At 33.6% G+C, this 23,507-nt stretch overlaps 1 long non-coding RNA gene across 2 annotated transcripts; it reads left to right on the top strand.

Annotated features, from left to right (window-relative positions):
• Positions 1 to 15,070: 15,070 nt before the first annotated feature.
• LOC123559834 (uncharacterized) lies at positions 15,071 to 22,935 on the top strand. Of its 2 annotated transcripts, XR_008372629.1 has the most exons (5): positions 15,071 to 15,201; positions 15,807 to 15,927; positions 16,447 to 16,589; positions 16,964 to 17,060; positions 21,501 to 22,935. It is a non-coding gene; the product is annotated as an uncharacterized LOC123559834 (long non-coding RNA). The 2 variants fall into 2 exon arrangements; XR_006688030.2 differs by lacking the exon at positions 16,964 to 17,060.
• The last annotated feature ends 572 nt before the right edge of the window (positions 22,936 to 23,507 follow it).

Here is a 23,507-nt window from a genome sequence, read left to right as displayed (position 1 = left end):
TTCTTTTCTATATTGAATGCGTTTTTAGTGTTTACTTGAGACATTTTTTTATTTATTTATTACTTTTTTTTGCTTGCTGATTGCTCGTTAGTAATGCATTACCTACCATCGTTTTAAACACTATTTTCAAAACTATCTTGTTCTACTGACGTAAGCTTCTTTTTACTGGCAACTGTTTCATGACAACAGACTGGCGTAAGGACGTTCTACAGTACATCATCTTCAGTATCTAACGTTGTTGAATTTTAGCATGTGCTTCTCTCTTTTATTTACACGTCAATAGTGTTTAAGCGTACTGCCATGTATATATTTTCTGACTGTATTTCATTCTCAGTGCCATTGTTTGGCGCTAAATATTATACGGATTCCAATATGGGAAACGTTATTTTAAATATTAAAGGAAACGATCATAGCATTCGAAAACTATTTGTTGAATTAAGGTATTGGACCAGTAATAGAGTACCCCCTTATTTAATTTCTACCATAAACCTACTCTGACTGCAATTTTCAGTGGGATGTAAGTTCAAGCCCCACTTGGACCATTTTTCCATATTTTCCTTTTTTTTCTATTAAGGGTTTACTTCTTTCAAGACTTATTATGGATGTATTGTACAAAAGTGATAATTTTCATTTTATAAGCGATTTCTTGCTGTTCAAAGTGAATTTACCTCTGAATCAGGAGGGGTAGAGTTAGACGTCTTTAAAAATACTGAGTTACTGCAACACAGTGCAAAACATGGCCAACTTAAGAATGTACCAAGCAAATGCTATTTTTAAACGTTACTATTAGGGGTCCAATACCTTAAAAAGAACTTAAATGCATTGGATATTCTAATTCAGAATGCACTAGCTGGTTATCAAACTGGTTAATTCTTATTGAAAATGTTTAATGAACCATTATTTTTTTTAAAAAGTGAATCAATGAGTTTTCACGTGAAGGCTGTAAATAATATGTGCAATTACAAAGACAACGTATTGAAAAAAAATACACAGGTAATACATTAATTACGAAAACTCTCACTTGCAATGCTATAAATAATGTCTACCTCTTTGTGTTCGTTCTTGATATACTGTTATACTTTAATATGAGCTTACGCCAAAAGGGAGCGTTTTTACCCAACTTCTGTCATATAATTATATTATAGTAAAATAAAAGGTGGAAAACCACATGTCACCCAACACGAGATAAACGAAAGCGCATGCAGAATTCTTATCGCCAATATTGTTGTTTTAACTAAGTGATATATTGAAATTTGAGTGACATTTTAATTGGTAACTTAAAAATGTTCACTCTTTAATACGATATAACTGTGTCAAATATAAGTTATTGACATTAGGCACGAAACAGTTATAGTTCTTGATATATTTACTAACACAATGACAATAAACAAATTTACAAAATGTCTTAACTATATATTTTATAGTATTCAATAAAAGTAGATCTAAACAAGAAGACAAAAAAAAATCGACACATTTCAATTTTTAAGTACAAAAGAGGCCTTTATTCTGACACAATGCAAATTAGGGTCCATGGTATGTGACATTTTTACTAGACTGAAGATAATGAACAAGTATTTAAAGTTCCAAAGCTATTATTTGTAGAGTATTCATGAAAGAAACAATTCATGTGAGAATTATGGCTTTTTTGCAACAGCTTCAATGAGTCACATGCATCAGTTAAGGTAATTTGTTCTAGAACGCTCAACTACCTTTCTTCTGCATCATTTAGAAAAAGATGAAACTGAAATTATCAATTCCAACACAATTTGTCGTATCCAAGACCAAAATATTTAGCTCAAAGGTCAAAAGATGTGCCATGTGTAAGGCTCAGAACTAAAGATTTAAAGTATAAAACAGATTAAGAGATCATTTAAATATTACGTATCTTGTCTTTTGTACGCTTAATTGATATTCAAAAAATTATAAAGAACATAATAAAACATAATACCATGTGCTAGAACCAACAGAATAAAAACCCAAAGGATAAGAAATCATTTCAAGACTGACCTTTGCAAGCACAGTCTATATATTTATTACAAAATAGTCAATCAATTGACATGCACATGTGTGCCTTAAAATAAAAAAAAGGTTGCAAATCCTAGGACACCCAATTGAATGCAAGATATAGCGTAATAAACAGGAAAAATCAACATTCTTGCATATAAACTACAATTTTTCACTGGATCCGCCCATGTATAAACGGGAGAAAATCGTGTGCAATCAAGGCAATTCACGTGCTGTTAATACATGATTTTTATTTTTGAAATGCTTTGCTAGGGACGTATCTATGTATTTTTGCGCACATTGATATTTGGCATCTGCGTCTTGGTTCCATAACAACCTATTCTTGTAGCATTATAGATACAATGTAATCCATAGTATGTTTAGCTGTATCAGTTTCCAACCCCAAACATACTGCCCCCATCAATGTACGCACTAGCTGCTCTTAGAGTTCACTCTCTTTACAAAGCGTCTGTTTAGTTATTGTAAATAACTGTGAATAAATAAGTATTGCGTGTAACTTGTGCTATTGCTCGTTTTTAGGTATCATATTTATAAGTTTTGTTAGTATCAGTCGGTATCACACTGGCCATAGCTTTCGCAGAAGCGGTGGTTCCAACGCCGCAGCGGTGGAGGATTCGTCGCAGAAGCGATGGAGAAATATGGCCGACTGACTACATTTATCCTGTCATCGGTACGTTTTCTAATGTCCTTTTCACGTTTGACTGAAAACAACCAGTGAGACAGGAGCCCATATGTGTACTCTTCCAACCAGAAACACTTGTTCAGTGCAATTCTTTGTCATTAATGTAAACCCTTCTGTACAGTTTGACGAGGGACTGCCGTTTTTGTAGAATTCCCATTAAAAATGGTAAAATCTTGTACAAAACGACCCCTGAGCACGTTTGCAGCAAATCGTAAGTACGTCCATGTCAAGCAAAAACTATTTCTTTATAATAGGTGAATTTTCATTACAGGCATATGAAAAAATCGATCAAAAATGATTCAAACGCAGTGTGCGGTGGGTACAATTGCAACGCATTACGGTGGATCTTGCTTCTTTAATGTTCGTTATGGACTTTTAACTTAAGTAAACAGCATTTTCCTGGGATTTTAATTGGGATAGGTCCATGAAATCACTTTGATATCAGACAGCAACAGAAACTTAAGGTATTAGGCCCATAATCGAGTACCACCTTTTTGAAGAGTATTTAATTCCTACCATAAACCTTCTTTGACTGCAATTTCCTTATTTTCCTTTTTTCCTGGTAAGGTTTTACATCTTTCAAGACTTGTTATTTATTTATTGTACAAAAGTGGAAAAAAATGCATTTGATATGCGATTTCTTGCTGTTCAAAGTGAATTTACCTCTGTAACAGAAGGGGTAGAGTTAGACATCTTTAAAAATACTGAGTTACATGCGATAAAAGTTCTCTATTTTGCCCTGCCCGAATGTTATTTTTGAATGAAGTGAGCAAAATGCAAATCAGACCCACAGGATACGACCATAATGTTTCAATATCGGAGTTGGAATTCTGTCTGATTAAATCAGTTTACTCGAGGCACCCTAGAAAAAATTATACTGACAGTTTTTATTTTAAGTTTTATGATTGTTTACCAATAGTTTAATGTTTGTTTCATAAAAAATATAGAGGATATTTGTTTGTTTGCAGTGAGATATCGAAATATATTATCACCGATAAGGGAGACAATTGAATATTTTCACGAAGGCGGAGCCTGAGTGAAAATATCAGAATTGTCTCCCTTATCGGTGATGATATATTTCGATATCTCACTGCAAACAAACAAATTTTCTTTGTATTTTATGCTAGTTTGTGAAGATCAACAAATTTTCTGTTTATTACGTGCATAAATGTTCGTATAAATCCAATATTTCATGACGAAATTCGGATTTATTTAAGCTACCGTGTTACATATGATACAACCGCTAAATTACCATGGACACGTAGGCACATTAATATCGAATATTGGTGATTAGGTTCATTAAATCAACACGACGCCATTTTGTTTTTTTTAAAAACAAAAACTGCATTTAAATATTTTGTGTAAAAATACACAATCCGCAGAGACATTGACAAATGCGCGTAGTTAAGTAGAAGCATATTTAGAACTTTTCGGGTCAATCCGTCAGTTCGTAGAATAACCGGAAGCTTGCTTTGTTTACCAAAACACACGCTGAAGGTCAGATTAAAAAACAACACGAAAAATCTAAACAACTGTTGAATATGCGTAAGTCCTTGGAAAATCAAGCTGCAAAATTAAATATCATCATAGATTAAATAGAAATAACTAGGAAATGTTGATCTAGCATAGCATAACAAAATGGATGGAAGTTTGAACACAACTGGCTGGGCTTGGAGTTGGAGTGGGAAAGTACTTCGACGAAAATGCTGGCATATTACGTAAGGTTGAGTTGATGTCTTGTGATAATTAACTAAGACAACAACCAGCTAAATGTGCTGTCGCCAGTAATATCTACCACACGATAGTGAACCAATGGAAAAAAGTAGAGGAAACACACATATATCTGTAGCTGCATGAATGGCAAGGCCTAGCAACCAAGCTGACAAAGGTAACATTATTTCTTTTGCAAATTTAATTATATAGCTAGCCTGTTCTATATAGGATTGTCTAGCAGTTCATGACTCGTGTATGGCTTGAGTATTAGTATAATCCAGCAATTTTAAAGGCAGCAAAGGGAGGTAATTAAAGAATATATTTAAAGGGAGATAATTTATCTGGAAAAAAAAAGAAGTTCGGCACTGTGAGTGATATCGATTTATATCTCACTGCTATTTTCCAGTATTTCACCAATAAGCATAAAATAAAATGGAATAATGAATTCTCTGCAAACGTTTTCGATAAAGGTCACCACTCGGAAATTTGTGAGGAAATACCATAAATGACACAAAATTTATAAAAAAACGGAACGGTAAAAGTTTTTAAAATTTTGCAAATAAGTGTGAAGCATGGTCAACTTTAAGAATATACCAAGCAAATGCCATTTTTAGCTCGACTATTCATAAAATAGTAGAGCTATTGGACTCGCCCATGCGTCGGCGTCCGCGTCCGCGTCCCGATTTGGTTAAGTTTTTGTATGTAAGCTGGTATCTCAGCAACCACTTGTGGGAATGGATTGAAACTTCACACACTTATTCACTGTGATCAACTGACCTACATTGCACAGGTTCCATAACTCTATTATGCTTTTTTACAAAATTATGCCCCTTTTTCGACTTAGAAATTTTTGGTTAAGGTTTTGTATGTAAGCTGGTATCTCAGTAACCACTTGTGGGTATGGATTGAAACTTCACACACTTATTAACTGTGATAAACTGACTTACACTGCACAGGTTCCATAACTCTATTTTGCTTTTTTACAAAATTATGCCCCTTTTTCGACTTAGAATTTTTTGGTAAAGGTTTTGTATGTAAGCAGGTATCTCAGTACTCTCATATTGGAATGGATTGAAACTTTACACACTTATTCACTGTCATGATCTGACATGCACAAAGCAGGTCCCATAACTTTATTTTGCTTTTTTTCAAAATTATGCCCCTTTTTCGACTTAGAAATTTTTGGTAAAGGTTTTGTATGTAAGCTGGTATCTCAGTACTCTCTAATTGAAATGGATTGAAACTTTACACACTTATTCACTGTCATGATCTGACATGCACAAAGCAGGTCCCATAACTTTATTTTGCTTTTTTTCAAAATTATGCCCCTTTTTCGCCTTAGAAATTTTTGGTTAAGGTTTTGTATGTAAGCTGGTATCTCAGTAACCACTTGTGGGAATGGATTGAAACTTCACACACTTATTCACTGTGATAAACTGACTTATATTGCACAGGTTCCATAACTCTATTTTGCTTTTTTACAAAATTATACCCCTTTTTCGACTTAGAATTTTTTGGTTAAAGTTTTGCATGTAAGCTGGTATCTCAGTACTCTCTAATTGGAATGGATTGAAACTTCACACATTTATTCACTGTCATGATCTGACATGCACAAAGCAGGTCCCATAACTTTGTTTTGCTTTTTTTCAAAATTATGCCCCTTTTTCAACATAGAAATTTTTGGTTAAGTTTTTGTATGTAAGCTGGTATCTCAGTATCCACTAATGGGAAAGGATTGAAATTTCACACACTTGTTCACTGTCATGATATGACTTGCAATGCAAAGGGTCAATAACTCAACTTCACATTTTACAAAATTATGCCCCTTTTTCAACTTAGGAGTTTTTGGTTAAATTCCTATATGTAAGCTGGTATCTCAGTACCCACTAATGGGAATGGATTGAAACTTCACACACTTGTTCACTGTCATGAGCTGATAAGCACTATGCAGGTTCCATAACCCTATTTTGCTTTTTTACTAAATTATGTCCCTTTTTCGACTTCCGTATTCATTCAATCGACAAGGCTGTTGAATAGTCGAGCGTTGCTGTCCTCCGACAGCTCTTGTTAAACATTACTATTAGGGGCCTAATACCTTAATGTTTAGTAATAATATACTGTTGATTTGCACTTCCGTTCTGTTGGATGCGCACACGAAAAGCTTTATTTTAAACCATAATTATTTTACTAAATCAACTGCCAAATAATAACGCCATGTTCTTTCGTACTAAATACACTTCAGTTATGATTATTGATATTAAAGCATGAAGGTTTTCTTCCTTTTCCTTTTCCCTTATTATAATAAAAAAAAAAACTGACATTATCGATTGTTTGTTTAAATGCTTACCACATGCGACTTTTACATCATAGAACAGATCAATTTATCTAATATACAAACTGACAGGGTTTCTGCTGTCCCTTTTTTGTTTTGGCGACATAATATCGAAGTCGGGTTCGCACTGGGGTAAGGACGGGGGAGTATTCTCCAACATACTGCACATGCTGCAATCATTTGTCATTTTTATAGGTTTTTTAATCATGTTTTAGCATATTTAAATATGTTCCCAGCTGTAATTTCTCTCTTCAGTTGTTATAATAAGAATAACTGAAATGAATTGATTCCTTGTCGTCCTCTTGGCAATAGAACAAGGAGTTAAAGGTCTCTTAATATGTTTGATTGGCGCTGTAACAGTTTTCACAGGAGAATGGAATTTTTGTTAGTTGTTTGTACTCTGTTTCTCCGTTTATCTTTCAATGTTAAACTTAGCCTTAGAATCATCAAGATAAACATTACTGAAGATAAGGCCATGAATGTGGCGTATGGCGTTAACAGGCTTTTCCTTTGATTTGACCTGGTGACCTAGTTTTTGACCCCACATGACAAAGTTTCGAACTTGACCTAGAGATTATTAAGATAAAAATTCCATGCACAGTGTGCCTAATCACGTGATCGCGCTACGTCATTTTGAGCTCGAAAGTGAAAGTAGAAAGGTAAAAAAAAAATTGAAAATCAGGGCGTTAGTTTTTTAATCTGTATATTGTGTTTATATCATGCGTATGATTCGAAACCTATTTGAAAGTGCTATCCCCGGTACTATGATTTCCCCACCAAAAGCTTTTCATTTTAATGCCATTCCTGTTCAACTGACTTGCACATTGAGCGCATACTGTCGAAAGTGGTTGAACAGGAATAGCGTTAATACGAGGTTTTGGCGGGACAATTGTAGCACCGTGGGTAGCACTTTCAAATAGGTTTCGAATGATGTACATGATATTAACACAAAATATCGAATAACAAAACTTACGCCCTGATTTATAATTTTTGTTTACGTTTCGGGGTTAAAATGCCGTTTGTTTGTTTGTTTGTTTTAGGTTAAACGCCGTTTTTCAACAGTATTTCAGTCATGTAACGGCGGGCAGTTAACCTAACCAGTGTTCCTGGATTCTGTACCAGTACAAACCTGTTCTCCGCAAGTAATTGCCAACTTCCCCACATGAATCAGAGGTGGAGGACTAATGATTTCAGACACAATGTCGTTTATCAAATAATCACGGAGAACATACGCCCCGCCCGAGGATCGAACTCACGACCCCGCGATCCGCAGACCAACGCTCTAACTACTGAGCTAAGCAGGCGGGCCTGGGCACACATATGCAAGTTTTTTATCAAATCCAATGAAATGAAACCTTATATGGCTGAGAGGGTCAGGATAGAAAATTTGCCCCTTTCAAGGGTAGTATCTCTTGAACATATGATGGAATCTAGCTGGTGTTCAATAGGAACCGAGATCTTATTGTGACTCATTTTGTGTGTAAGTGTGTTAAAAGTCGAAAGTAAAATGTCACTGCTATCATGTTCATAAGGTGAACATTTTGGCTCCTTCAGGGATTAAAATCTGTTGAAAAATGGATCAAGAAATTGTGGACGGACGACGGACGGACAGACGACTTACGGACGACGAACGAAGGGCAATCAAATAATCTCATCTTGTCACTAAGAAAAAAATTTAAACTTTTTCCTTGACACTTTGAGATTCTGTGGTAAACGTCTAAAAATAAAAGGATATCGTTGAAGAAGAGGTAAATTAGTCTACTTGTAAAAAGTCTTAACTCCAGTAACACAGCTGCTCAATGGCATTTTGTTAAGGTATGCTACGTATTAGTAATTGTATTGTACTTTAGTCAAGTTGGTTTATCATGATACAGAAGTAGCATGAAGTCAAATCAGAAAATTAATATTGTCACTTGATATTATGTATTTACGGATGTGCAAATCAATGTCTAGTTATTCTAAACTTTCAGTTTCTGTTGCTATCTAATGTCAAAGTGATTTCATGGCCTTACCCCAATTAAAATCCCAGGAAAATGCTGTTTACTCCAATTTAAAGTCAATAGCGAACATTAAAGAAACAAGACCCACCGTAATTCGTTGCAACTGTACCCACTGCACACTGCGTTGGAAAGATTTTTGATCGATCATTTTGTATGCTTGCAATGAAAAATCACCGATTACGGAGAAAATGTTTCTGCTTGACAGTGTCAGACTTACATTTTGATGCGAACGTGCTCAGGGGTTGTTTTGGACAAGATTTTACCATTTCTGATAGAAATTCTACAAAAGCGGCAGTCCCCCGTCAAACTCTACAGAAGTGTTTACATTAATGACAAAGAATTGCACTGAACAAGCGTTTGTGGCTGGAAGAATACACATGTGGGCTCCTGTCTCACTGGTTGTTTTCAGTCAAACGTGAAACACTCGTTAGAAAAAGTACCGATGAGAGCGTAAATATAGACAGTCGGCCATATTTCTCCACCGCTTCTGCGACGAATCCTCCACCGCCGCGGCGTTGGAACCACCGCTTCTGCGATAGCTATGGCCAGTGTGGGTATGTGTTTACCTGATTTTTCGCAGAATTCATATAATAAACCTTGGAAGCTAGTCACTACCATCGTACTCATCAGTACTGTAAATGTGTTCGTACTCAAAATAATTCGAATGTAAATTTATTATTCTTAAAATTGTGTTCCTGTTAATCAAATTTTTACGTTATATGCAAAATTTTGGGTAATATAACGTTTGTAATAACTAGAAATAAAAATAAGATGCTCAAAAACCTTCAAATCACGCTTTTGGTAGTGTTGTTGATAAGTGTGCCCCGGTTATGGATATTTAAAACATGTTTACCGTTTCCAAGAACAACCGAATGGTAACTAAAACTGTACCGGAATCGTAAAGTCATCACATGTGAAAACAATGCATTAAGTCGTCGTGTAATGTTTTTTTATGCAAGACTAGCGACAATACAGTCACGTTTGTTTTATGTATTAACGTCTGCAGAAGACCTTCGGCCTCGGTCACAAACAATCCCGCGGGCTTCTGCAGACGTTAATACACAAAAAAACGTGTATTATCCCTACAACAACACGTGTAGCGTTCGTTCATAAATTATTATTAACTTCCAACGTTTCGGCGTTAAGCCTTCATCGGGGAAGAATAACGATAAAAACAACGGATGTGACGTCGTTAAAACAAAGTTCCGTAAAAAGGCGCTAAAATGTATACAAAGTTACGGTCTACATTATTTACAATGTTAGATGAATTCAAATTACGTTTCTATAACCGAATTTGACAAACATACCGAGTAAATCGTCGGATAGTGTTTATACATAATTTCCTATACTTATTTATATAAAAAACAGAAATAGGAAAAAAGACAACGATATACTCGGCATTATATCAATTTAACTATTTAATTGGTCAATTAATATCAAATAAAACTTTAGAAATTAAACCCTCTGGATAAAGCGGTTTAAGTTTATGTATCCGCACTGTTTCTTTGCAGAGACGATCAATGTCCTTTCTTACAACATCAGTAGGCATAAAAGAGAAGTCCTTTAAGCAATGATCTTGTAAATTGAAATGCGATGCAACCATTGAGGCAAAAGCAGGGTCAGTAAAACTATTAATATCAGACCTGTGACTGTTCATGCGTTTTGATACAGGTTGCTTACTTTGTCCCGCATACTGTTTGTCATATTTTTTTGCAAGTAATCATATATATTACGCATTTATTTTACAGTTTACGATATGATGTAAACTGTATGCTTGACCAGTCATTTGGCTGGCAATTTCTGAACCTGTTTCGATATTGGTGCAATTAGAATAGCGACTACCATTTCATCTCTGTGAGAGATAAACTTTATCACTTTGCTTATTTAACTCTGAACTTATCAAATAATCTTGTAAATTTTTGGACGTTTACAGGCAACAATAGGTTTACAATTCTCATAAACGGATTTAGTTGTTAAGCTTTTTGATAGGTTCAAAATATTCCAGTATTTATTAATAGTGTTAAATAGTAAAAAGGAATTACACTATTTCTGCCCCCAACTTGAGTCTTCTTGCTGAGATAAATTGACTACTGTTTGGAAAGCACGGTCTAACACATCATGTGGGTAACCTCTGTCTACAAAGAATTCACGAAGCTGTGATAAGGACTGTTTGAAATTGTCATCATATGATATTATACGTCTATAGCGTTTTGCTTGACTATACGGAATACCGTTCTTACATGGTTTGGGATGACATGATGTATAGTCCAAATATAGTCACATATATTTTAGTTTCGACACATAGATCCTCTCCTTATATATATTTACATCAACAAATAAGAGCGACGCTTGTGAAATAGTATGCGTGAAATTTATGTCAGGATGAAAGCTGTTCAACTCTTGGATAAAATGTTGTAGGTCTTCCAGATCCCACACCATAAAAATATCATCCACGAAACGTAGCCAAAGTTTCGGTTGTAGATCTCAATTTATAAGAAAGCCTTGTTCAAATTTTTCCATAAATAAGGATGCGTATGATGGTGGCATTGAGCTGCCCATCGCAGTACCCATATTTTGGAGATAAAAATCTTCATCAAATTTTGCAGAACAAGCTCAATCAGTTTTGCGACATCGTCACTTTTCAATCTTCCATGGCAACGCTTGTCAGTCTTGAATTGATTGCTTATCCTTTGGGTTTGTATGCTGTTGGTTCTAGCAAACGTTATTATGTTTTATTATGTTCTTTATTATTTGAAAATCAATTGAGCGTACAAAAGACCTGATACATAATATTTGAATAATCTCTTAATCGGTTTTTACTTTTTTTTCTTTTTAAATATAGCGTGAAGTACATCTGATTTTAGATTAATCTAGTTGCGAATAGTAACAAAGAAACCAAAGACATTTAGATTGTGAAACCGAACTTGAACAAGATCTGCAGTTAAAAATTACACACTATTTGTCAGCTACTTTAATGGAAATCTAGTACCCGTGCTGAACTTGTTGATGAATGAACATTGCTCATCATTCATAATGTGGATAACATTATTTATTGAATGAATGCACTTTTTTACATTAACCGCAAATATGTGTATAGATATTGTATATTAAGAACATAACCTGCTATATGGAGACTATTTTAAAACAATCATTTTGATCACTAATTTGTATTAAAAATGGACTATCTTTTAAAAAAGCTAAAAGTAGAAAATGGTTATCCTTTGATCACGTCAGTTATTATACACAATTTAAAGCTATCTATCTTTAGTTGCATGATAGATTAGAAAAGGCCGTACTATTTAAAAAAATGTGTTGCTTAAAATACATTATAGTGTTAGCTATTAAGAAATATTTTTTGATAAAATTCTCAGGTCATACGTTATGTGGCCATTTAATGACAAATTCTAAGGAACTATTTCTTCCACTTTCATCCCTTGGTTAAGGAACCAGAAATTAAGTTGTTTGAACCTTTCTAGTTTCCTTTCATGTCCGACTAGACAGTTATTATGGAATATTACCATATTAGAGCGTTGTTCAGCTGTAAGTGTGACCGTTCGATTAATGAAAAGCATTCTACCAGTTGGGAAGTTTTCTCTTTGTAAATATCCAATCTTAAGGTTTTTTAGTACCTCTAAGTGATTGAAGGCATACTGGTTTGGCTGTGGATGGTCCTGGAGAACGTTTTCCCAGTTTTGCATTACACGAATAGTTTTATCATTGCTTTTAATGGCTATCAAGCATGCACAAAAATGATGTTTTCCGCCATACGAAATCCACATATCGACGTCACCAACAAAGTACGAGAAAGGATTTTTCAACCAAACTGCGTCCACATCGGCAAAAAGAACATGTTTTCCTTTTGTTAGATATTTCAAGATATGAGTGGCTCTCTTAGAAGCCAACTTACTATATTCATACGACCCGAAATTTACAGCGTTTGATGTTGTCACAACTTTACTTTGATCAACACGGAAGTTATCTGATTGACGGTTATGCAAGATTATATACGACTTTTCATCTTCGGTCATCACAATTACTGGATAACTTATATTTAACTTGATAAAAGAAATGTACCAATTCAGAAAAAAATCCAAATAACCAAAATTCACAGTGACTAGAATTATCCAATTATTCTGTTTTCCCAGGATGTTTGTATTGTGAGACTCATTTAGCAGTATATTGCGGCGAGACATAATTTTATATACTTTATTCGAATCAGGAATTTGAAAAAAAGTGGTTAACAATGTCAAAACTGCTGCTATACAAATTATGCTTTTCTTCTTGTGCATTATATGATTTGTATTCCTATAGCGACTTCATACACACGTTCTAGTTTGTCATTTTAACCAATATCGCGAAGTAAACAACATTAAAGAGTAAAAGTACAAAATTGTTCATGTCTTCACATTACATGTTACTTCATATTAGGTAGCCAACAAGTAAACTATGAAATTGCTACTTGCTTGCTTAATTGCATGCGGTACGGTTATCAAACATATTCACATTAGTTGTTTTTATATCTGATTGTTCATTCTAGCAAACAACAGCTGTCAATGTTTTAAAGGAATGATTTCATCACGAGATTTATCGTCTCGAATGTTCCTATGGTTTCGTTTTGGTTTTGCTTTTCTTTTGGTTCTTAGAGTAAAAGTTTTGTTCTGCTAAAGCCGGGGTGCTAGAGAGCATTTGCGGCAGCAAGCTATTCTACTACCATGAACATGCTCAATCTCACCGAGCCTTCAATAATTTAATTTATATCTGGTGTTGGGTGACCATTGGTTTTCCACTTTTCCTGTTTTGATAAACGCAAGTGGACCACCAATGCATCTGGTTCACACAGAGCATATTAAAAAAGAAAAACAATATGAAAGTTTTTTTATTGTTTCCATTTACGAATAGGCAACTGTGTACATCGGGAACTTTAGAGACGAAACATTTTCAAAATTATTCGAAAACTAAACTTAGGCAATAGCATTGGATTACAAATTATATCATTTATTATTATGAAAATCAAGTTTACATTCTTCTGGCATTACCTTTTACGGCGGTAAAACCAACTATTGGACTTCGAGGTTTTAGACATTGAGTTATGTGTAATATTTTGGCGGGAATATAATGCATCGTTAACTGTGTTGGTCAAAGTTTTTTATGTATCGAGGTAAAGTTCATTACCTCATGTTAAATTCCAGGCATACAGTTGAGAAGACAAAGCACACGTTATGACCTAACTTATAAAAATCCCCAGTCTATTTTTATACCTGCTCACTGCGCCAGTACATTAAAAAATAATATAAAACTATGACAAATTATATCTGATGTCATGATTTGAAATACAACATGTTTTGAATATCTTCCTGGTCAATAGTCAAAGCTATGGCTTGAGTGATTGATTTCGACTATTGACCTGCACGCTATTAAATATACGTTAAGTATTGTACGTATGAAAGATCCAATGAGTGTTGATGAGATGCAAAAAGTATGGACCACGAGAGGCATCAAATTTGAGATAAAATGTTAACATTAAATCTGATATACAGATCTGATATACAGTATTTCCGATATCTAATTAATAAGTTTAGTTCCCAATTGACTATATGTTATTTCTTATGATTCTGATTATTGATCGGATGCGCAGGCTGATCTTGGTCTGCACTGGTCGCAAATGCAAAATCACTTGCCGCCAGCAGGCTAAATGTTAAAGGCGATACTTTTAATAGTAATTTTGTTATGCTACAGACACGGAATATGATGGTCAAAGGGCTTGGTTCATTAATGTACGTAAATGGCACCGAATTTAGCCATATTATACATTACTTATTCTACATTGATACATATGCTGTCCGTAACAAGTAAACACTATGCTTCATATATAAGTAAATAACTTTGAAAAATAATGTGTTGTTGTGTTTATATATTACTCCAAACATGCCCCACTTTCCAAAAAAATGTGAATTTTCCATGAAATTTGACACTTTATTTATGATTTTCGCCTTGGCGGCATCCTTTACCAGACTTAATATTTTAACTACTCATTCGTACATTAAAATCCAACAAAAAGTGCAAAAATCAACGCTGGTGAGCAATGCCGCCATATTCAAAAACGAAGAAAACGTCCGTCTCCGAGACACATTTTTATCCCAAATTACACAAGCCTCGATTTCGGTAAAATGACGTCACTTAATTAGATATTTGTTTTCATTAATTTGTTTTTCAAGCAACAGCCATTAGTGTTAAAATCAATAATATCGGACGAAGAGTTTCAACATTTAGTTATCGCACTAGTGAAATATCACAAACCTAATGAGTGAATTAGCGAATTGTTTCCCTTTGAAATCAACACGCCATTATTGGTGGATACATGTCTGAAACTGGGTCAGAGAATACATGCAGTTATTACTCTGAATATACGCGGATATTTAAAGTGCATGGCGGATTTATTAATTGTTATGGTATGTGTTAATTTTCATTATAAATTTATTCGTAATTGGAGGCAAAACAGAATGGACAGACCGCTTCGTTTGTTGACGTATCGAAGATACAACTTTGCAGCGAAAAGTAGTGCCAGTGTTGACATTTTGATTCGACTGTCTGCTGTCAAATACTTTTAATATCTTTTCTGTGTATTTGTCAGTTTTCATGATGGCAGAATATACTTGTAGCCAAGACAGTCAGGCATCTACTATGTTAAGTACATTCTGTATGAAACTTTCTATCTAGAAATTGTAAAGAGGTAAAAAGTAAATGAACAGGAATATTACAAGATAGGTTTAAACTGTCACAGATGTGAACAGTTTAATAATTACATTGTCATTATGCACAGTAGAATCTATGACAATTGAAAATTATAGTACAATAACACAGGAAAAGTGGTGTTTTAAATTGTCACTTTTTGTTGTAATAGCAACTAAAATAGACCTCCTGAAAATTTCTTAAAAATTCTACATGCAAATTAAAATAAAAACTACTTTTTTCATTCTCACTACTGCCATTACTGGTAGACAGCTTGCTGGTAGGCTACTAAATAAATGAGAAATTCTTTGTTTATATTTTTCAGGATAACCTCCAGCAGTAAGAAATATAAAGGCTCACTGCAGTTTTGACTATGCTCAACAAGTATTGACCCCATACTATGCTCAGCAAGTAGGGCCCTTGTATTTCTGTGAATCCTCATGCAGGTATAAGATTTTGAAGTTAGTGTTTACATTCATATCAGTGTCAGTATCCTCAAATGCACTTTTTCAATATCAATTTTAACTATGAAATTCCATATATCTCTAAATTAAATTCCATAGTCTTCAAACAAATCATGACTCTATGAATAAAAGCTACAGGCCTGCAGTGCAAATTTTACATTGGAATTATAGTGACACCTTTGCAGAATTTTTGTCAAGTGAAATTATCTAAAGGAAGTTGTGTTTTGTTAAGACTTGATTTTACTAATTTCTATGGTATTTTTTTCACTGGACTTTCTGTAAATCCCTGAAATTGGGTTGCAAATACTGCATTGCTTTATAATAAAGTTGCTATATCATAAGCACTGTGAAATGGAATTCAATTAAATTTTGATAAGTACAAGTTGATGTGAAGCATTATCTATAAGAAAGGATGAACTGTTTGGTCAGTGTTGATTCACTCCATTTTTGATGAGAATTTAATACATTTCTTATAAACTGTTCTTGTTTTTGTATGAAAAGTACAGTACTGCTGTTGTAAGAGGAGCAAACAGTGTGGGATCTATTGTCCACCATCACTTCAAGCATCATGGCTATGGAGAAAAGAATGTTTCATTACATATGGAAAATTATAGTGGACAAAATAAGAAAAGTGTTGTAATAAGGTAAGAATTCCAAATAAATAAAGAAATATTTATTAAGCACATAGAATTTGATGTTGAAATATTTAATTTTACAGTGTGTTCATACCCTTCAGTTTGGAAAGTCACTAGTTTCCAGTTTATATATATAATGTGCATAATTGTATGTAAATGAAAAATAATATCTCCACTGATAAACATTGAATTACAATTTGAATACTGCATACTTACACAACATATTGTATTAAGACTTAGTTGTGTATGTAAGAAAATTAACTGTGTAGCTGGCATTTATTTGTTTTAATAAGGTGATGTTATGTTATATTCTAAGGACTCGCTATTGCTACTTAGAAGATTTTGTTTAAGAATTCATTGTTTAAATATATCCCTTATTTTAGCTATGGAATGTGGCTTGTTATGATGGGTCTACATGATGACTTGGAGTACAACCTGATTGAGGCCCGGCATACAGAATTCAGTCCTGAACATGTTTAGGTATATTTGGCTTGAGCCTCTTTATTCAGTTATGTTTTTTATTAATAATCAAGTATTGATAAAACTTGCTGCAGAGATCATGTCTGTAAAGAGGCCACTTACATTAAAATACCACATTTTCTGTTTATTTTTGTGTTGTTAAAGAGTGTCTAGCTCACTGCAAGCAAGTTAAACAGAAATAACATAATTCTAATAAAGTAACTGTTTTTTCTTAACCAGGTTAAAGAACTATTTGTTAAAACGAGATCAAAATCATGGCCTTTACTTGATGTAGAATATGTGCGATGGTTGAATTTTGTAAAGAAATTGATATAATTTCTTTTTGTTGAAAGAAGACACACTCTCCTTATCTCTTTTCATAAGTTAAGAAACACTTTTCTTACAAAAAGGCGAGACTAAACAGGTTAAGATCTAGGTTAATTAATAAATGCGTCACTATAGAAAAACATGTTGTTTTTCTCACGAAGTGCACATAAAATGCATCTAATGTTATTAGTCAGGTCATATAAGTGTTATATTGCAGTAAAATGATGGACATTAGTTGTAACTTGAGTGACAATTTATCTATACTTTACGAGAAATATTTTTATTGTTTATTACTTTCGGTTTGTACCAGAATTCATTAGTTTTGCTTATGTAAATGATGTATATGACCAATCTGTATAAATATGGAGACAAAATGTGTATTGTCGGACTAGGCTGTAAGGGGACGCCCGCTCACACAGCAACCACGTGGTGGCTCGGAGGCCGGCCAGGGCTAAGGCCTTGCGCTGTTTACAGCCTGAGAAGGAACGAAGTCGGAGACAGAGAGTTATGAAATGCTTAAAGGCTTACTTGTGCTAGATGGAATTTTGTTAGCTCTGTCAGTTAGAAGTTACACTACTGGTTACGGAAAATAAATTTGTTAGATACAAAAGCAGTGTCTTAAATTATTGATCCAGAGGACTTAAGGAGCGGCTACGCTACACTGTTGATTTGGTGCCGTGACTAGGATTCGAACCTGGGTTGTCGCGGGAACACAACAAGAAGTTCTACACTACAAGAGGCTACTTTGATCACCAGCAATACGATAGCAGTAAAATGGACCAAACATATTTTGGAAATCGTCGCGGAAACAAAGCAAGAAGTAAAACACTACAAGTATTATTCGGATTACGAGTAAATAATATGATACTACAATGGATCAAATATATCTTGTGAAATTGATTGGACACACAACTAAATGCACGACATCAAAACGGCTACTCCGATCACTGGGACAAAGATTATGCATTGTCAGCTCTTGCTTATCTTTCAAGCAACACAGGCAACATGTTGAAGAAGAAATAACGCAACAATCACATTTGGCTGGGATGGTAAAACTGCTAAAATATCGGGATCAAAAGATGGATGAATACATATTCAAAGATGAGAAATGGAACAATACCTACACAAGGAACGTCGAGAACCAAAAGCTATTAAACTGTTATCAAAAAGAGGTATTTTTTTCTGGGCGAATTTCAAAAGGACTTTTCAAGTATCAATGGAAGAGAAACAACAAAATGTTTAAATCTAAAAAGGTTAGTGGCTGTTTAAATACTTTCTGATAAACCAAATGTGGCTATTCGGGAACAGATAGATTTATTTAGAAAATGCAAGTTCAAAGAAAGAAAATTAGAAATATTGTTGGTATATTAAGGTTATATTTTGAAACTTTTTGATAAAAAAATTAAATTCTTTATAAGTCATTAAGGTAGTTTGACAAAGTATTTATATTAAAGTAACTTAAATTCAATGTGAATAAAATAAGTTTTCGGCGAGAAATTAATACCAAAAGAGAAAGATATACAAGGAATGATAAATTTTAAACAATTTTTATGAAGTATTTGCGTCAGGGCATAGATATCATAATATAAAGTATGTTATCCGTCAAATATAGTTTTGACGTGTATGCACCTTTAATGTTAATCAATAAAAATATGAATGAATGATGTACATTTCCGCAGGGGGAGTAAATAACATAAAAGTCGTTTTCTAACTAATGTGTCATATAAGGCAGTGAGTGTGGCACATTATTCAGCAGACAGACAGAAATGTTTATTGTAATAAAATACAAAGTTATTGTACAGCAAGCTAACTATTTGAAACAGCCTACTCTTAGAAACATGTAATCTTTATTATGTATGTAAATGTGTAGTTTTCATGGGTAATGGGTATATTTCTTTTGATCATGGAGTAAGGCTTAATGTATAAAGTTGTTTTAATGAAGTCATTTATAATGTGTTTATGGTATAACATACAAGCGTAGTGGAACGCTTTACAGATCATATGGTTGAAATTACCATTTGTGACGTGCGTAACGTCTCGGGAGCATACGGAATATGCTATTAATCGCATGGAAAGCGATAAGCCTTGATAAGATAAATCAGTGAGCAATAAGCCGCTTAAAAGCGTTGGTCGTTGGGAACGTAAAACACGCTCAAACGTACCCATTCCTCAATATGGGGAAAGGAGTCTGGTAATTTTGCTGATAGCCAGACTTCCGTCTCACTGATACCTCCTTTATGAAACTGAAATAAGGTTATGTTAAGGTGCTGCACAATAAGATAATAATTATAAGAAGGGGAAGTATATGTACATTCATTACTGTTATTCATTGATTAATATAGATACGTTACGGAAAAAAGAAATTCAATGTTTTAAACTATCAGAAATAACAGATTTAGGAGTATTATGAACAAACGGACATATTGTAAATTTAACGAATTATTTGTTTAATATTTTCATCGAAAATGGTAGAAATATCTGATATCTAGGTGGTGTAATTTCCCGAATAGTTATCTGAGGTTAACAGGTAAATGCCACATCCATGACAGTCACACGGAGGACGTAGACTAAACTAAACGTAAATTCTTTTAAAAATGGAGGTATGATACATCAATGATTTGCAGAGAATTTACAGAAGTAATTATGACAGTAAATTTCATTTTTATTTTTTTTGATAGTATTACAGTGATTAATAGGACAGTGTATAACACTATTATATTTACAATTTCAGATCAGTTGAACTTTGTTTTACCTACTGTTGATAATGTTGTTTATGTATCGCATGTGTTGCATAAGTATTGTGTCTTAATCAATGTTTAGGGTTTTGAAGCTATTGAGTTAACAAGCATAAGTCTATATAATTAGTAATGACAATACGACAGGTAAGACACTTTGAGGTCAATTAATTAAAATCAATGGTTAATGTAAGTGTCAATCAACGTCACTTGTCTTGCCAATTCGAGCAACTTATTATTATTTTATTTATTTATGTTTCTTTTTCTTTTTTTGCCTTTTTGAGTTTTTTTTTTTAATTCAAATCGTTAGGCGATTTTATCAGTTAAGATTTTTAGATTTTTCATTTACGAGTATCAAAAATTAACTTAACATCTTTGTTTTAGGGTAGGTGTAAAGAAATGAGTACAGTTTCTTTATAAAACACTTCCTATTTAGTTAGGTCAATGAATATTCTTTCAACTAATGGATGGGACTAAGAACGGCACATTAGGTAACATTAGTAAGCAATTTAACTGGCTAAGAATTTAACTTCATTTAAAATGAACTTAAAATCTTTGTTTCCATGGGAGATGTAAAGAAATTGATATAATTTCTTTTTATTGAAAGAAGACACACTCTCCTTATCTCTTTTCATAAGTTAAGAAACACTTTTCTTACAAAAAGGCGAGACTAAACAGGTTAAGATCTAGGTTAATTAATAAATGCGTCACTATAGAAAAACATGTTGTTTTTCTCACGAAGTGCACATAAAATGCATCTAAAGTTATTAGTCAGGTCATATAAGTGTTATATTGCAGTAAAATGATGGACATTGGTTGTAACTTGAGTGACAATTTATCTATACTTTACGAGAAATATTTTTATTGTTTATTACTTTCGGTTTGTACCAGAATTCATTAGTTTTGCTTATGTAAATGATGTATATGACCAATCTGTATAAATATGGAGACAAAATGTGTATTGTCGGACTAGGCTGTAAGGGGACGCCCGCTCACACAGCAACCACGTGGTGGCTCGGAGGCCGGCCAGGGCTAAGGCCCTGCGCTGTTTACAGCCTGAGAAGGAACGAAGTCGGAGACAGAGAGTTATGAAATGCTTAAAGGCTTACTTGTGCTAGATGGAATTTTGTTAGCTCTGTCAGTTAGAAGTTACACTACTGGTTACGGAAAATAAATTTGTTAGATACAAAAGCAGTGTCTTAAATTATTGATCCAGAGGACTTAAGGAGCGGCTACGCTACAATTTTTTCATGAAAAGAAGTTGTCATTACTGTAAGAAATTCTAAAATGTTATTTAATGTAATTATGTGTGGGCTGTCTTTTGGACAGCTGTTGTTCAGGATTGATGAAAAGGTTATGTGTTCTTTGTCTTAAATATTTGATACATTTATCATTACAGAATGTCCTCTTCATGACCTGGTATAGTATTCTTGAAGGATTATAACTTCAACACAGACACGGAAACTAATATTTTTAGGCAGGGGGTTGGCATGACAGGCAAATTCACCAACCGTATTATCATTCCTGAGTTGGATGCCAGTCGACAGTGGTACCTGTATAATGAAATAGCGCCCCTTTGCAGCAACAGCAATGTATGCTCAAAACCAACAGTGCCAAAGCCATTAAAATTGAGAACTTAAGTCATTTACAACGAAGAATGAATGGAAATAAGATTTAACATTTAAAGTAATACAGAGAAGGAGCTCTGAAAGTTTGATTAATTTGAAAGTGTTTATGATTTTTTGAAGATGTACTAAACCCAAATTCCATGTATTTGAAAAAGAACAAGTGTTACATATAGTTTTTGTAAACATTGAATTAACAACTTTATGGTGTCAACAGTACTATGCATTTGTTAAATGTTGACACACTATATACATGTAAGGCTGAACACAGTATAAATGTGAAATTCCTCTAAAACACTGGAAGATTTTTCAACAATAATTGTAACATATATGGTAGTAATGTACATTTTTTTCATTACGGCAGTTGGATTATATAGATCTACGAATATTTTCTGCTGTATTCAAACTGCATGTAATCATTTCTGTCAGCAGTATCATGTTCATTTTCCCTTTTCATGAACAATTAATTTAACCTGTCTGAAATCACAATATATGTAAAATTTGTAAAACATACATTGGATTATTGTGGAAACAATTTAGTTTTTGTATGCCTAATTATATATCATTGTCGTTAGTATCATCTAACTCTTTAAATATGATGAAGACATTTAATAAGGCAGTTTTCTTAAACTATTACTGTGTGTTAAATGAGATTATGTAGTATTATGTTTACGGAATTAACTGCGTAACCATGGAAACATTTTTTTGTTGTTCTATATTATGTCTTGAAAAAAACATTGTTTGAAGAACGCTTTTCAGTGATGCATATTTTTATTTTTACATGTAACGGTAAATGCTGAAAGTGTTCTACAATAACTTAGCAAACACGTCATTGTTGTCTCATTGAAGCATAACTGCAACTCCATTGTAACCATAGCAACAGAAATATATTGTATTATTTATGAATAATGATCTTCACAAACAAATTACATATGTTATTTTTCTAAAAAAATGACCTAAATTGGTTTTATTCCATAAAAAACAGACATAGCAAATATTCTCATTTTTATCTCCGTTTCCATGGCAACCATATTTTTTTGCCTCAAATTATAGGCGTTGCTTAGGGTTATATCTTAGCATATGTGAATATTAATTATACGTTCTGATGTAATTGTTATAAGAGATTTTCGTGTTTCCATAAAGAAAATCAATCGGTTGCCATGGCAACAGCAGAATTTCAAATGAATTAAAATATGAGATTTTGCATTCTGAGTTGTTGATCATTCATTATAATAATATTTCAACAACATTTGATGTTGTGCCATTTTAACCTATAAGTGAACCAGTTTGTGAATTTGACCTTTCTAATACAGAGTTATTTTATGCGCTCGCTCTGCACATTGTTTTATCCCCGCCTGCCTATATGCCAAGTTATATGGTTATTATGTATTTTCTAAACATAAAATATGAACGGCAGTTTTTCAAAATTTTGACGTTTCAGCTCCATTTTTGACCTTGATCTTTGACCTACATACCTGATTTATACGCCCTGCACATTCTCTCAACACCACAAACCTGTCAAGTTTGTTAAGCTCCGAACACGAAAGATAGCAGTACAATTTGACATTCTACCTCCCTTTGTGGCCTTGACAGTTATCTTCTATGCGGGTTTATGCGCTCTGCACATTGCCTTATCGCTACCTATCTACCTACATATATACCAAATTTAATGTCTCAAATTACGTCTGTTTAATTTCAGAATGTGCGTAAAAATGATACGATAAGTAGAATGTCATGGTTAAGTCGTGTTAATGGTACCGTTTAGTTTCTCAGCATGACCA

The sequence above is a fragment of the Mercenaria mercenaria genome, chromosome 10 (assembly GCF_021730395.1).
Source record: "Mercenaria mercenaria strain notata chromosome 10, MADL_Memer_1, whole genome shotgun sequence".
Taxonomy (NCBI): Eukaryota; Metazoa; Mollusca; class Bivalvia; order Venerida; family Veneridae; genus Mercenaria; species Mercenaria mercenaria.
This window is presented reverse-complemented; position numbering and strand designations above follow the sequence as displayed.